Source organism: Ambystoma mexicanum, chromosome 3p (genome assembly GCF_040938575.1).
Source record: "Ambystoma mexicanum isolate Mex_15411 chromosome 3p, UKY_AmexF1_1, whole genome shotgun sequence".
NCBI classification, from domain to species: domain Eukaryota; kingdom Metazoa; phylum Chordata; class Amphibia; order Caudata; family Ambystomatidae; genus Ambystoma; species Ambystoma mexicanum.
Genome location: NC_090925.1, coordinates 347,899,987 through 347,913,444, shown reverse-complemented (window position 1 = coordinate 347,913,444; position 13,458 = coordinate 347,899,987). Strand labels below are relative to the sequence as shown.

Here is a 13,458-nt window from a genome sequence, read left to right as displayed (position 1 = left end):
GGCTAACATTTTGCACCTGCAAAGCCTTGCGACTTTCCTCATTTAGCTGTATCAAGTCACAGTGCCACCTCGCTTGTCACGACTATGCTTTCTTTAATTTCTTTTTGGGCCATGTCGGGGAGTAGATTCTTTTTTTTTTTAACTGCCTTTTCTTTGCTCTCAAAGCCATCAGTTTTTGGCGTCTTGAAAGAGAGTAGCCTTCGCAATCTTGAATTGATACATCTTCAATGTTTTGAGAGCCCACAAACGAGGTGTTTCCATCTTTGGATTTTTCCAAAAGATCTATTAGAGCTGATGGACTATCTAGAGGAACTGGAGGTGATTTTAAAGTCACCACACCTTTTTCACCGTCCCTGTTGGTTGTTGTACGGGAGGGGGTCAGAATCAGTGTGGAAACATCCTGTTCTACTTTGTTAATTTTTTGATATAGCTCTTTCATTATTGTAAGGATTTGATTTTCCCCTTCGTTACTTGTTTTTAAACTGTTATTTGCAAGAGCAAAGTCAGTCATTGTAGATTTAGTTTCTGTTGTTGGCCGATAGCTTAGGGCATTGCATGTTTGAGAACTTTGGGTTTTGGCTATCCCATGAGGGGGGATAGCTGATTTCCCCACTCCTGGGATATCTTTACCAATGTTGCCCATTAAGAAGCCTTCCACACGATTAAGTTTTGCTTGAGAGTCTAATACAACCCGTTTTAGATCTTATTTCCCAGTGAGTCAACTCGTGCCCCTTATCCAGGAGATTCAGTATCCTAGAAATTACTGGCAAGGATTCCTCAAAATGGTCTTTGTTCCCCACAATTGGGGAGCTAGTTAAGGAGCCCCTTGGAGGGGGGGAATGACTTTTGGGTTCAGAACTCGAATTTTCATTTTGCACCTTTGAGCCGCTTCCACCCTCTTTTGCATGCAAGGCTATATTTTCTTCCAAAGGCCATTTTTGGCCCATATCAGAAAAGATTGACGCTGAAGGAAGAGGGAATTTCACATTTGCAGAAAACATTCTATGTGGAGCCATGGTCTGAATTCGAGGAAGGGAATTATAGAGGTGAACCTTGTCAACACCATTTCGTGCTGCGTGGACAGGGGTGGAGGGGCCTCTTGAGAGCATTACACGTTTGCTCAGTTCTAATTTCAAAGTTCGTAACATCATTGACACATCCAGTTTTGTACCCTCAGATTCCACGAATAGCTCCACGGACTGGAAATCAGGCAAAGTATCCTGGATACTACTTGTCTGCATCGCAACGTGAGATTCAAACGATAGGCCCACCGGAGTGAATTTATCATACTCCTCCTGAGTCATTACCCCTATCCTTTGCATGTACCTGCACAATCAAGTGAGATAATTCCACTTCCTGTACTATGTTTGTTATTTTGTGATTATTAGTTGCCACAATCCCCAGATGGTCACTGTCTATATCCACCTCCTGTCCCACAACCGTAGAACTCTCCTCTTGTTCCTTTGTACCAGTTCCCATCACCCCCTCAGTCTTAGTTTCAGCCATATCATTTCCATTTTTTGATACAGGGGAGTCGTGGCCCTCATTTGATGGATCAATATTAAGGGTTTTTGTGACCGGAGTCGGAGACAGATTTTCCCATTTCTTAAGATTGTGGCCATGGTGAGAAGAGAATTACAGAGGACACACCTTTCACATTAACCAGCGACTCACCTCCACCACAACCTCCTTGGACTCAAGATTCGAGGTTCAGGCTATAGCTTGGAGTGGGCTGGAGAAAAAGCTCAGGAAGATGGGTTTTCTATTGAAACGGTGGGTGGTAGGCACCTATTAGTTGACCAGAGTGCAGCAGAATCGTAACTCGTAATTGTTAACGTGAAGTCGCAGTGGTATATACTGCATACAGAGGAAGTACCATGTGTGGGGACACCTACAAATTATTTTAATATTCTTACCTGCCCTCGCGCCGCACCCCCAAACAGCCAGACACTTACGGGGCACTTCCGGTTGCGCGATAGTCAGGCAGAAGTAGCGTGGCCAGGCAGCAATGGGAGGGGCCAGTGGAGGGAACTGCAAAGAACCAAAAAAAAGACTGGTGTAAGTAACGCGGTCAAGGACGTGAAAGCCCTAGTGATCAACACATTAACATTAACACAAGCGAAGCACAAAGAGCACAAAACAAAGAGCAGGAGCTGCTAAGAATTACTTTAGTAAAATGCACAGTCAGAGTAGAGCCGTGGCAAGTTACGCCACAATTCAGATGAATGGACCTTCTTGCCGACGGCCGCGTTCGTTTCAATAGTGGCTGGGAGCACGAAGCAAGGAACACAGCCAAACAGCCAGACACTTATGGGGCACTTCCGGGTGCAGAAGTAGCGTGGCCAGGCAGCAATGGGAGGGGCCAGTGAAGGGAACTGGATCGGGTGTCAGCAACTGAGGAATGGACTTGGTAGAGTCTCTCCCAGGGGTTATTCACCCAAGAACAAGTCATTGGGCTGTGTTCGTGCTGGTAGAGGGATTCCCAGACCCCCCTTTGTTTTGAATAAATTAACTTTGGGTTTCACCCTAAGTTAACAGGGGCGATCCAGACGTGGACCCCTTGCTCACTGTTCTTAGAGAGGCAACAGTTTCACCTCACTGATGATGCCCAACAAGGCTGAAACACGTGTATGGGGTTACTGATGGTACTCTTGTTCAGAGGAGAATTGCCTAGCATTTCGGCGCTGGACTGCCCCTGGGCAGGACAAAGTCTGATATGCAGGGAAAGTTCTTCTCTGTGAAAGGGACAGTGAGCTAAAGACTTGGTAGTCTCTCCCAGGGGTTATTCACCCAAGAACAAGTCATTGGGCTGTGTTCCTGCTGGTAGAGGGATTCCCAGACCCCCCTTTGTTCTGTATGGGTGAATGTTTGTGTGTGTGCTGAGTTGGGGGGTGGGGGGGTTTGGGTCTGTATGGGTGCATGTCTGTGTGTGTGCTGAGTTGGTGGGGTGGGGTGTTCGGGTCTGTATGGGTGCATGTTTGTGTGTGTGCTGAGTTGGAGGGGTGGGGGTTCGGGTCTGTATTGGTGCATGTTTGTGTGTGTGCTGAGTTGGGGGGTTTGGTTGGGGGTGAGGTGGCCATGGGGCATAGTGTTTGGTTGGGGGTGAGGTGGCCATGGGGCATAGTGTTTGTTTGGGGGTGAGGGGGCCATGGGGCATAGTGTTTGGTTGGGGGTGAGGGGGCCATGGGGCATAGTGTTTGGTTGGGGGTGAGGGGGCCATGGGGCATAGTGTTTGGTTGGGGGTGAGGGGGCCATGGGGCATAGTGTTTGGTTGGGGGTGAGGGACATGGGGCATAGTGTATCTAGGGTCAATAAAATATATACAAGTTAATTAAACAGGCGAGATACAATAACTAAATAGAAATAAATTATAACAATGGAAAATGTGTAGTACAAAATGTAAGTTTGAAATGCAAATAAAAATCGTTACCCCTCAAAAACATTCTTTTTCCATGTGTTTAGTACAAATTGGGGGTTTAAAAAGCCTCCTGCCACGCCCCGCCTACCGCCCCGCCCACATTTACTTTTCGGCCCACTATAGCCCTCATGTAAGGTACTTTTGGCCCTCTGTCAAAATCAGTTGTGCACCCCTGGCGTAGAGGATGTGGGTGCAAGAAACCCCAGAGATATTTTGAATCGGAGTGTCTTATTAGTCTTCTCGAGTTCGGATCCCGAAGCGGAGAGCAGCAAGGTCGGCGTCGCGCTTCGTGATCTTCATTGTTTTCGACTCCCGATATCCTAATCAACCACAAAAAGCTGCTATTCACTCCTCATCTTTCTCAATCTCAGGGAAATTCCATATGACAAAGCCTGCTCGTCATTCTGTTTGGCCTGTAGCAGAGGCTGAAGACTTCCAGATTTTTTCCCCAATGGTACTTATGGCTTTGGTGGTAACCGAATTAATCTGCACACTGTCTAACCGGATTACACAAGATTTAGCTTTTTTCGACAAATGCCTAAAATCATTTTCTCTCCTGTTGTGTTAAGTGAAGGAGTAATGCAGAAATGATTCCTAATGGCCATGTTTATGATCATGTAGGTGTAGAGGGGCATTTAGCAACTTAAGATCAGCATAGCTATGATTTTTAAGAATGCAAGTACTTTATAAACCTGTTACCCATTTCGGAGCAATATGTAAAGATTCATTTGCGGAAATGTGTAGGGGAAAACCTTGTGACAATCTGCTTTTTGTTGCACACTGTTACTTTGTGGTCCATTGAGGACACTGTAGCAGCCCAGCTTTAGTGAACTTCTCTGCATCTTATTTGCTAGGCCTCATAGGGTCCCATATCGTGTATGGTAGTTCAGTAGTATCCTTCCAATATGGGATAATGACCATTCTGTCCTGAGTTTAGTGTTTAATGGGCTGTGTTGCAACTATTTTGTCTTTATCAAACCAGTGTGGAGGTTTGGGGGAGACTACACAAGGTGCTTGCTATTGTCTTACCTTCTCTGTTCCCTATATATTTGCCATATATGGAGCCGAGATCTGCGTGGTGTGTTGGGTAAGATGGTGTAGAGTGCAACTGGTGTGGGACTTTACAAGACTGATCTGCTTGGTATTACTGACCCAACTTTTAACATAGGCCTGTACTACACAAGTCATTAGAGTGGCTGAGAAAAAAGGCTTAGAAGGGGTACTGTGAGCTGTAGACCAGAACAATGAAATCAGTAATGACTAGACAAGTGAACACTGACGCACATTAAAGTTATATTACAATTATTTATGTACATAAAGCAAATGAATCACACTAGGATATGCAGCAACTAATAGTAACATCAAATCTAATAGTAACATCAAGTAGGATTTCAGAATCAAGTTATTAAAGTAGCAATAATGCAGATAAGTACATTCTTTTTGTACACCATTTGCAGCACACAGTGACTTCATTTAAGGTTAGTAGTAGCACCTACGGTTCACCATACAATATTGAGTTCGTAGGGGAAAAGTTAGTGTAGAATAGAACACTGTAGCACTGTAACAACGGTATTTTCTCCCAGAGGGATGTTGGCAGCCTTTTATCTGAGCAATAATGCGGTTAAAACAGTTAAAACCTGTAAGGGAACAAGCACTGCCAAAGCCAGTAGGGTTCAGAAGGGATGCCTTTCGAGAGCAGGACAGCTAAACTCAATAGGACACTTCTAGTTCTGATGCAATCTTAGAAAAAGTTAGTTGGACAGTCAGTTAATTGAAGTAAACTCCAGGCGCTCAAGTGAGCCTACCTGAGGTGCACAAGTGAATTGCAGTAATTCTAAGGGATAGAAAGGAGCACTCCTAAGCTAGGAAGTGCTAGGTTTGGCTAAAGGTGGTTAAACCCAAAGCCCCACAGTACCTTGGAATTGAAGCATATGTTCCAGCTGACTTCCTCCTTGATGCAGCACAGCAGACCCTTGTTCCTGGACCTTGGCCGTGGTGGTGAAAGGAAAGACGTCTCGTGGGCTCCTGTGGCAGCACTCTTGAGGGACTCAACTTGTTTCAACGCCTTTGTGATTTTGGCGCTTTTTTCTCGGCACCAAAGAATGACCAGCTCTTTGGAGTTTCCTTGATCCCTCGTCCTGGGCTCTGTTTAGGAGACTCTGGATGAAGAATTCCTGCTTCTGGAGGTCCTTTAAGATGCCTGAAATTCTGGCTGAATTCGGTGTCAGGAAAATGTTGACCTAGTCAGTGGTCCAGGTACCCCAGATATTGGAAAAATTGCAGCCCATGAAGGTCAATGACTCGGGTTGGCCCAGAACTATGCAGATCTTGAGGCTAGTTTGTCCCACCAGCCGAAGGGAGGAAGTTGTCCTTGGCGGAGCGTCCCTGTCGATGGGGAAAACTGGGTCAGCAAAGTTGCAAAGCTTCACTGGTGCTTTTGCGGTCCTTGAAAGTGCTGCTGGCGTCTGTCTTCTTCGGATTTGATGTTCCAGTGATCACTCTACCTGTAGTCCCAAAACCCTTGCCTGCTATGCAAAATCCCATTCATTCACAGCACTAAACTGTCAATCACCTGGGGGGGTTGTCCTCTAGGACTGCCACCCGCCCAGTTGGAACTGGTTTCAGCCAGCCATGCCTACAAAAGACAGAAGTTTCGGGGTCTTCCTTAACTTCCTGTTTCCCAGACACACTGTGGGCTTCATTGCTGAAGCCTGTCGGAGGCAAAACACACAATGGACTAAAGTCTGATCTAAAAGGAGTAAAAGCCCAGAACAAACAAATAAGAAATGGTGAAAAAACGACTCGGGGCCATTTTGGTTAAATGGTCACCCATGGGAGTTGTACTGCATCTGAGAAATCCTCCTGCAGATGCATGAGACCAAAGGAAGTAAAAAGAAACCAGTGCCACCAGCCATTCAAGTTAGTGTAACAAAAAGCTTACATGAGATGAGGAGTTACTATGTAACCCCCCCTAGCAAACAAATAACAGAAGGTGATGTGCTGGACCCACAAAGAAAAAAGGTAAGTAAGGCAAAGGTTGTCCTACTATTCTTGAACTGTAATTCACACTAGAAAATATATTTAAACATTTGGCACTGCACAAAGGGTGCGGTCACTTTATAAAAAGTAGATGCCTATGTAGTTTAACTGACTCAATAAAAACATAAGGAACATAAATATCTTTGTCAGAGGGAAAAGGCGTGAGTGTCATGATGCCTACCCCCGGGCATCCGGATAAGGCCCTCAGCCCCGGGAGCAGGCATCCAGACATTTACAAAAACCCCAGCAGCCCCAGCTAGGGGCTGTCTGGGTTCAGTCCTGGCGCCGTAGGCACCAGGCTCATAGACATTACTTACCTCATGCAGACCATGCTGCAAATAAATCCAAGCCAACGTGAGGCCTGGATGGGACTATTTTACTACAGGGACTATTTTTTACTCTGGTGTGGTCCTGGGGTACTTCTTTCCTGGGACTACTTTGGAGGCTATTTAAACCACGCCCGAACAGCAGCACATGCTTCGTGTTCTGCATCCAGCAGCGTGACTCTCACCGTGCCTGCAGCCAGCATCCAGTCTTCTGCCACGCCCGCGTGCCTGCAGCCAGCATCCAGTCTTCTGCCACGCCCGCCTCAAATCCGGAGCTCCTAGAATAAAGAGGAAGAAAAGGACAAGGTTAGAAAACAAACTTATTTCAAATTCCTCACCTGATTCCGGATCCATTTCATCTCCCGACCTGGAAAGTACATCAGTCCTGCACGCGTCGCTTCGCCAGCTCCAGCACAGCGCCATACTCACCAGTTCTCACAGCATCTTTCGATCCGGCACTGTCCATTTCTTCACCGTACTCCGGCACTTAGGGGCACAAGAATAACAAGGTGAGCCAAGGGAATCAACAAATAGCTCTTACCACCAAAGACTTAGCTGATTTACCACCGGCGGTGGTATTCTCCAAATATTCATACGCCATATCTGTAAAGAGGGAGAAAAACACGTCAACGCATGCAATAGTTACCGGACAGTGTTGGGTAACGCAGATTCTTACCTGAACGCCAGCAGCAGCTACGAGACCTTCTTCTCACGAACTCAGTTGCAACTTAAGGAAGGAAGGGGACAAGAGTGAACATCGGGCACATTGAACTCTTTGAACTTGATACTTACCAATCCCGCCTGGGACTTCAGAGTCAATGCTTACCAGAACTCTCCCAACGCCTTCAAACCAGTGAAGTAACTGGTATCTACGCGCCCCTGCAAGACACGCAGGATGGAGAGCTCATCTTTTACAAACATAAGGAAAATACTTCTTCGGGTCCAGCAGACAAGATTAGGCGGGCCAGTCCAGACAGTCATCTCTGCACTACGCATCATGTTGACAGAGACCACAGCTGTCCAGGTCCGATCGACACCCCTGTGGGGTCCAGGTGAGCGTAACAATGAGTGAGTGGCTAAAAGCCCACTCAGAAGGTTAAAATCAAAAAGGTCCCAGATTCCAGCAAAGGGCTGTGGGCCTCCAAGGTTAGTGGGAATTGGCACATAAACTGAAAATTCTCCCCAACAATTGCTCTTCCCCCCCCCCCCCCCAATCAACTAAGGGACAGGAGGATTTAATCCACTCCTGGAGAGACAATCCACATTTTGATTACACCCTGACCTATGCTCAATGGTAAATTCAAATCTTTGGAGGCTGATGGACCATCCGAGCAGTTTTTGATTTGCCCCTTCATTTACATTAACCATCTCAAGGGTTGGTGGTCAGTTTGAATTAGGAAAGTAGAACCATACAAGTATGGCCTAAACTACTTCAAAGACCATACAATGTCAAAACATTCACATTCCATTGTTGCCCACCTTGTTTCTCGGACCTTTAGTTTTCCACTGAGCAAATGGGGTGTTTCCAGTCTTGTTCATCCAGTTGGCTCAAGACTGCCCCAATCCCTGTATTTGATGCATCTGTCTGTTCAATAAAGGTTTGGTTGTATTCTGGAGCTCTCGAGACTGGAGCTTTGCAGATTGCTTTTTTCAGCCCTTGAAATGCCTTGGCACACTTCATTCCATCTGACATTCTTAGGAAATGTTGAGGAAGAGATGACATGCAGGGGAGAAGCGATGGTGTCATAGTTCTCAATAAAATTTCCTTAGTACCCAGTGAGACCTAGAAAGGCTTTTACTTGGGTCTGAGTAGTAGGGGTGGTCCAGTCCTGTACAGCTTGTAATGTACTAGGCAAGGGCCTAATCTTGCCTTCTCCCTCATTCCCAAGGTAGACCACTTTGCTCTTAACAAATTGCCTGCAATACATATCCTAGGTGATGAGGATGGTCTTCACAAGTGGGGCTGAACACTGCCATGTCATCCAAGTATGCCATGCAGAAGTCGCTAAGCCAATCGGAATCTAGTTCAGTCCTTTGGAATGTAGCAGGTGCATTATTTATTCCAAAAGGCATAACCCTAAACTAGTGTCCTTTTGAGGTAGAAAATGCTGTTTTCTCCCTGGCATGGTCTGTCCGAGCTATTTGCCAATAGCCTGAGTTCAAGTCAAAAGTGCTGAGGAGCTTGGCATATCCAAGTTTGTCCACCAGCTCATCTGTCCTTGGTTAAGCATGGGCATCAGTCTTTGTGACGGCATTCAGAGCCCTATAGTCCACACAGAATCACCTCTTTGGTTCCTGCTTTTGGGACTAGTACAATGGACTAACCCATGAATTGGTAGATGACTCAAACCCCAAGGTCTGGCATCTTGTTGACCTCTTACTTTGAGATCTTATTTGTTCTGACATTGTATAGCCTCTGCTTTTGACAGGGTGATTGTCACCAGTGTGAATCTCCTGCTGGCCCAAGGGTTCAAGCCTGCTGTTGGAGAAAACAGGGATGCAAACTGCAGCAACAGGAAGAGTGCATATCTGACTCGGATCTAAAGAGAGTTTAACTCCTTCAATTGTAGCATCTGAAGGGTGTCTCCTGAGGGGATCTGCTTCCTCCTATTGATCAGAGGCTTGAATCCAAGCTCCTAGTTCTGGTCTAGACATTGGCCTTCAATCGAGACCCTAGGGACTTCCTTGGGTTGCCCAAGTCCACTAAATTATTAAACTCTCAAAGATTCCCTTCAACTTTGAAGGGTCCAATCCATTTTTCCTATAAGGCCCTCTGCCTTGTAGGAGCCATAACGAGAACTAGCTGTTCTAGAGTAAACTCCACCATGTTAGCTTTCTGATCATGCCATTGCTTGATCGGGGCTTGACCAGCCTTAGTTTTGAGGCTTCAGCAATCTGCTGTACCATCCTCTTTCTGAGACCTAGTACATAGTCAGTGTCAGACTGACTTTTTGGAAGGAGGACTCCCAACGCCTCTTTGATCCGGGCCTGGGGGCCCGTCTTATGACGGGATGGCCATAGGAGCCCAAAGGGGCTCAAACACACTACAGCTTGAGACACCGCTCTAAGCAAATGGAAGGCATGGCAGGAGAAGGTCCCACTTTCTTCTCAGTGGTTCTAAGGCACACATGCTCTTCATTGTCTGATGATTCAGCCTCTCCGCCAACCTATTTGTTTGGGCAGTGGTAGGCCGTTGAGAACTTAGTAGTAACTCCAGTTTTTCCACATGGCCTGCATGTATTGGGACATAAAATGTGACCCCCCCCTGTCAGATTACTTCCTTAGGAAAACCTACCCTGGTAAAAATAGCAAGGAAGGCCTTAGCTACTGCTTGGGCAGTAATAGTTCTCATGGGTATTGCCTCCGAGTACCTAGTAACATGATCTACTACAACCAATATAAATTGGTTGCCTGAGGTGGTTGGAGGGTCTAGGGGACCAACAATGTAAATCCCTACCTTCTCAAAAGGAACTCCCACCACTGGGAGGGGCACTAAAGGTGCGACATTCTTGGAACCACTTTTGTGAGAGGTCTGGCAGCTCCTACAATGTTTACCAACATCTGCACCCATCTTGAGCCAGTAAAAGTAAAGAGCCTCTTTGGTACTCTTGGAACTCAAGTGACCAGCCAGAGGTATCTCGTGTGCTAGTTGTAGGAACCTTTGTCGAGTGTCCTGGGGGACTACCAGTCTCCTGAAGTCCCCTGGGGTGGGCTTTGTGTAGGCTCACTGTAGAGGACATCCTCCTAGTAGTCTGATTCCCTGGCTCCTGCCTTTCCAGATGGGAAGTGGTCTGTGGTCTTATACCTTCTATTGTGGCACACTATTTGTCCTCTGCTTGCAGAAGGTGGACCCTCTAGGGCAGATTTCAGCAAAGTCTGCACCTCAGGATGGTCTCTAGGATCCTGATCTACCAAGCAGGGAAGGAACTCCTCTAGCTCTGTTTTCACCAGTAGCTGTGTCTACAAGAGTTTGTTCAAGCACCAACTTGGCCTCAGCTGAAGGGTGGTGTTCACTGGAGTGACCTGGGACTTTACTCTGGGGGAAGTCCTTTTGAGTGCAGGTTTGGGTTTGAGACCCTTTGTCTTCCAAAAGACTCGAATTCTCCTTGGTCTCGTTCTTCCCAGAAGTAGGTTGGCCTGCTTGTCTGTAGCTGTGATGTCCGTTTTCCTTTCCCCGTCAGTGTTCTCTGTCCATTCCAAAAGTGACCGAGTGGGTTGGATCTAGCCTCTGTGGGCAATGGATGCCATGCACTCAGGCGGGGAGCAGGGAAGCTGCCAAGCCATGTAACCACAATATCTGGAAAAAGAGTTGGACGTGTAAAGGTGAATGCAGGGGCGCAGAGCAGGGGAGGAGGGTCGCAGAGTAATTTTGATCCTCTAAGAGCTGTTTCTGCTCGACAACTTGGAGGGATGAGATTCTCTGATCATATTAAAAAGTTCAATGTTTTAAATGTAATACCCATATATAGAAAGAAAATTTACCCTGAGCTCACTATCCAGGCAGTGTTCAGTAGGCATGTGTTGCAGATAAAGGGAATGCTTACTGCCCTCCATGGAAGAACGAAAGGCAGAACAAAAGGCATTCATGCAGGGGGGGTGATACCCCAAAGTCTACTTGAAGTGCTAGTCATCTCTTCCTCTGCCTCCAGATGAAGGAGCCATTTCAGTAGAAATGGATTGAAGGCGGTGCAGTTTAGACAGATTAACTGCTTTGGACTATGGACAATCTCGGATCACCTGAGTTGGTGTATTCACAGCAAAATGCACAGCCTGGCCACCTGGCAACTCTGGGGTCCATTTTAAAAACCTCATGGAGAGTGGTTGCAGTGCTCTGGGCACTGGGCTTCTCTTAGACAAGTGCTGTTGGGCTCTTTGCAGTATCAGCATAGTCTTTTTTTAATTTATTTTTTTAACTGGCACCACTTCTCCAGTCTGCCAACCCTTCATGCAACTCCTGTGTACCCCTTCACCCCAGACTTTCAATGAATTAGAAACCCTAACCAGCTGTGGCATCTCCCCTCAACATCTTTCTGGGATCCTGCGTCCTTGATACCAGATTACTACTATCCAACCCATCCTCTACAATCCCTTTGTGGATCCCAATAACCTTTCTCACTACGCCCAAATACTTTATTGCATAGTGTGCCATCGTATTACTGCCTACCTGAACTAACATCCTTGCAAAACACTCCAATCTAGGTTCAGCAGCAGGCCCTTCACGGAAACGACACTCCGTCTCAACCTCCATCTCTGTCCACCACTCCTCTATCCTTCTGGACTGCTCTGCTGCCTTTGACATTGTTGACCATTCTTCTTAGTTTTCAAAATTGACATCTCGGCTGTAGACTAGATTGCCTCCCATCTGACCACTGCTTTTAGATCTCTGCCCACCTCTCTCCTGCTGGGTGTTCAAGGATGTATTGGGCCTACTTCTTACCACATTAAACTCTTCCTTAGTCTGGTCTTACCATCTTTCTGGTAATGACTCGAATTATTTTCTCCTTTTCTATTTTTCTCACTGACCTATGCTGCCAAACAGCCAACTGACTTTCCCATCTGTCACTATTTAACAATTGGGTACCTCCTCTGGTGGCCAGGTTTAGCCTCTATTTGTAAGATTGTCTCACTACTTGTACTGTAATTTTGGTCGGTAAAATCACATGTAACCCAATTCTCGCTTCATCCTCCTGTTAGGAGTGCATTCCTGGAACGGCACAGCCTTTACCTGGCCAACTCTCCTTCCGTCACCCTCTTTGCACCCTGCTCTCTGAACCCCAACTCAGTCTGACCCTGCTGCATTGCCTACCGTTTCTGCTCCCTTGCCCGCCTTATCACAGACAACTGTAAACCATCCCATTCCCGCCCAAAAAGAAACCACAACATAGCATCTCCTGCCCTTCAAAACTGCTGTCAGAACACGCCTTTACAAGGAAGGGGCACCCTAAGTCTGCAGGGGTATCGCCACTCCAACTAGCAACAACTTTACACATATGTTGCACATGTACCAATACTCATGTACATAACCTATGTTTACTTTGCAAGGTCCCCAATCAATATTCCCACGTGCATTTCCCTCCCTGCTCCACCAGGTTAACCAGCATACCTTCCTCACCCTTGGTAAAGCACAATGGATGGAATTGCTATGCTCTGGTTGTCTTATTGTGCAGCACTTCTAGTCCAAGTGGCCACCCTCCAATTCAATAACCTACAAAGTGAAAAATGCACTCTTCTCTACCCCCGCCCCCCTTTCTGGGCGGGAGATCAGATCATCTCAGAGTACCTGGGGCTTTACAGCAGCATATTTATGCAGATCGCTGTGTGGATGCAATGTCCTATGACTGCTTGAGGATGAAGAAACTCCTGGTTTAGTTAGGGATGTGCACATGCTATAGGGTGAACAAAACCACTGAGTGCTATGGGAACTTGTTTGGGTGGGGAAGGGGGGGTATGGGGTGTGTGGGGGTGAGCATTCAGTAGTGAACTGTCGTTGAGAAAAGTGTTGCAGAGTTTGTTCAACATTTTCAGATGAGCTTAAGGGCAAACGATACGTTTTAAGGGACTCCAATGTGATTCAGATGTGAGATGAAATGCAAGATACGAAGACGTTTGGGTGCAAAACAGCATGCAGAGTTCTAAAGAGGAGGCGAGAATCTCATTTCATCCCACTCCCCAAAG

General features: G+C 46.6%; 1 long non-coding RNA gene across 1 annotated transcript in view; it reads right to left on the bottom strand.

Annotated features, from left to right (window-relative positions):
• The window catches only part of LOC138580431 (uncharacterized), a 624,618-nt gene that overhangs the window by 491,375 nt on the left and 119,785 nt on the right, over positions 1 to 13,458 (bottom strand). Inside the window, exon 2 of the long non-coding RNA XR_011304253.1 lies at positions 1,917 to 2,031. This is a non-coding gene — a long non-coding RNA (uncharacterized lncRNA). The remainder of the gene's footprint in view (positions 1 to 1,916; positions 2,032 to 13,458) is intronic.